This window comes from Amphimedon queenslandica, unplaced genomic scaffold, assembly GCF_000090795.2.
Source record: "Amphimedon queenslandica unplaced genomic scaffold, v1.1 AMPQUscaffold_12405, whole genome shotgun sequence".
NCBI lineage: Eukaryota > Metazoa > Porifera > Demospongiae > Haplosclerida > Niphatidae > Amphimedon > Amphimedon queenslandica.
In genome coordinates this window covers 13,510-16,728 of record NW_003547358.1, presented here as the reverse complement: position 1 = coordinate 16,728, position 3,219 = coordinate 13,510, and the positions used below count along the sequence as shown (strand labels likewise).

At 35.2% G+C, this 3,219-nt stretch overlaps 2 long non-coding RNA genes across 2 annotated transcripts; one reads left to right on the top strand and one right to left on the bottom strand.

Moving 5' to 3' along the window:
• Positions 1-134: 134 nt before the first annotated feature.
• On the bottom strand, positions 135-896 carry LOC105314866 (uncharacterized). Its single transcript, XR_002187841.1, has 3 exons — positions 793-896; positions 617-742; positions 135-571 (listed from the first exon to the last, which is right to left on the bottom strand). It is a non-coding gene; the product is annotated as an uncharacterized LOC105314866 (long non-coding RNA).
• Positions 897-2,054: 1,158 nt separating this feature from the next.
• LOC109587883 (uncharacterized) lies at positions 2,055-2,389 on the top strand. Its single transcript, XR_002187842.1, has 2 exons — positions 2,055-2,209; positions 2,255-2,389. It is a non-coding gene; the product is annotated as an uncharacterized LOC109587883 (long non-coding RNA).
• Positions 2,390-3,219: the final 830 nt, after the last annotated feature.

Genomic DNA, 3,219 nt, shown 5'->3' with positions numbered 1-3,219 from the left:
TATACACACATGAATGGGTAATGATAAGTATAATTTGCTAGATGTTTTGTGTTTATTTGCTTTCTCTTTCATTTATACAGTAATACTGATACACAGCATGAAGATGAGGAACAACTAATTGCAACAAGTACACATTGAGAAAAAAAATTTTTTTTATTGTCAAAAGGTCAGAACTAGAAAAAACAATGCAAAATTTAATAATATAAAAGATTAGAAAAATTTATTAAGTGACTATAATCACACTATGTTAAACACAAAAACAACTTGAAATGAGTACATTAATTTCTCAATGGTCCATAAGCTGGATTACTTGTTAGTGGAACAGAACTGGTGGCTCCTCCTTTAGTAGTAGTGATCTCATCATACACAGCAACTGATGCTGTTGTTCCTCCCTCATCTCGTTTAACCCATTCAACTGGTTTAACCTGTTCAACTGGTTTATTTGATCTGCTCCTCACACACAGCAGTGTCAGTATTAGTGTCAGTGTTGAAGACAGTATAGCTGTCAGTATAAATGTCACTGATACACTAACTGCAATAGGTACAGTAGTACTGGAGGCAGGATTACAACCTAATGTACAGCAATGTATAGGAATGACTATAGGACTATTATTACCTTCAGTAACAGAAACACTAGGAGTAATTTCAGTAGTACTTGGAGTTGAACTAATGCCTGAAGTAAGGGAATAATAAGATGTACTAGTTGAAGGTATTTCAGGTGGTGGTGGTGTAGCAAGTATAGCTAAAGTACATATTATATATACTTACATTTACAGTAAAATAATAACTAACTTATTGTAGTTGACGTAATAGAACCAGTTCCTATATTATTAACAGCAGCTACTCCAACAGTATATACAGATCCTACTATAAAACCAGATAGAGTCCTCAAATAAGGTCTTGTAGTTGGAGTAGCACCATGGTAATGTGGTACAGTAATATTTTGAGGTACATCAGAAACATTATAATGAACATTATATCGAAGTAGAATAGGTTCTTGTGATAATTGTGGTGGCTATAACATTAATAATAGTAATGAATTAATATAACAATACAATCAATTACTGGATTCCATGATACAGTGATGTTGACAGTATCATTAATATCAGTTGGATAATCAACTTGTGTTAACATCAGATCAGTAACAAATCCAGGAACTAAAAATAATAAGATATAGTATTTATTATCTACTGGAATCAATTACTTACCATTAGGTATAAATGTAACATTATTAAATGGAGTATGAAAAGATCTACCACCAGTATCAACAGCTAATACACCAAAAGTATATAGTGTGTCATTAAGTGAAGGTAATGGTAATCTCAGAAGCCCCTCATTAGTAGTGGTGGTAAAATTAACACTATCAGTTGAACTAGTCCTAATAACAATGTAGTGAGAGATACAAGGATTGTTTGGCAGTAGCCAGTTAACTTGAACATATTCAGAGGGAGGTTTTCTATAGTTGAAACTATCAGACATATTAACGATTGGAATATCTAAATTTGGTAATTTTTATTCATGATAGCATGACATATGAGTGTACCTGCTATTACTATAGAACAGTTCATGAAAGTCCCAGTAGGATCTGCACATTGGACAATATAATTACTGATATTTAACATAGGAGTGAATGTTATATTAGAAACAAGAGAAGATCCATCAACAGTCAAGACAGTATCAAACTGACTACCAATAGAAACAGTAGCACCAACATCATCTTCAAAATCAGTATAAGACTCAGTACCAACACTACCACCATTAGTATCTAGCACTCTCCATATAAGAGTATTTACTCCACTGTTACACTCATAAGTAACTGGTTGAGAGAGACACACTGAACTGGGACATGTAGTGAACTGAGGAGTACCTAAAGTGATGAGAATTAGAATAGATCTAGATGCGCAAATGGATTTAAATTTACCTTCAACAAAGTATAATAAAGCTAAAAATGCAATAGCAAATATCACCATATCTAGTCAAGTGAGCCTCAAATGATATCGATACTGCCAGTCTGCCACTCCCATCTCTGGCTAGTGGCTAGTCTCGCTCAGAGGAGGTATGACACTGTTGACCTTTCATTAATAATTGCAAAGTTCAATTGCATTCCATTGGTATCACATGATGCAAAATGGCAGCTTTCTGATGACTGTATCACAAAGCAGGCCTATACTGCAGAAACTATAATGATTTATGACAATCCTTGACAGTTGTGAGAATCACTAGCTCATGGAGAATATTTCTTTTTTGTTTATAGACATGAATATAAGAAGGAGAAAGAGACAAGGCATCTTAAATTTGATCCTGTTCTTTGCTTCATCAGATAAATAGATCTTCACTAGTTTAAGATTTTAAAAATAACTGCAATCATCATAGTTTGTAGTGAAGCAATAAGATTCTCATTGGGTCTTTTCTAATGCTTTAAATTACTGCTAGAAGAGGTACTAGTGGCCATTTTGCATCACATGATACCAATGGAATGCAATTGAACTTTGCAATTATTAATCAAAGGTCAACCGTGTCATACCTCCTCTGAGTCTCGCTGGCCAGACCTCGGGCCAGACTCACTCTACCGTGATTTTCAGGTTGCTTGACCCATTTTTCTTACTTCCTGCTCACGTGACATTATTAGATCTATTAATTGGAATTGGTATGGGGAAAGTCACGTGATTAACGAGTTTGCAAATCTATGGCAAGGTCAAGCCAGAGGTCAAGCAACCTGCTAAGCTAGCACGCGCGCGCGGTACTAGCTAGCCTCGCCCATTTCGCCCAATCATGATGAAGACAGAGCTCGTCTCTTATTTGTTTCTCTCTTATTTAACTTTGCTAGTGTCTGGTAGGTCATTGCTTGTAAAAATCACATCTTTATCTAAGATTTATAGGCACTCCTCAGTTCATTACATGTCCCAGTTCAGTGTGTCTCTCTCAACCAGTTACTTATGAGTGTAACAGTGGAGCAAATACTCTTATATGGAGAGTGCTAGATACTAATGGTGGTAGTGTTGGTACTGAGTCTTATACTGGTTTTGAAGATGATGTTGGTGCTACTGGTTCTATTGGTAGTCAGTTTGATACTGTCTTGACTGTTGATGGATCTTTTCTTGTTTCTAATATAACATTCACTCCTATGTTAAATATCAGTAATTATATTGTCCAATGTGCAGATCCTACTGGGACTTTAATGAACTGTTCTATAGTAATAGCAGGTACACTCATATGTCA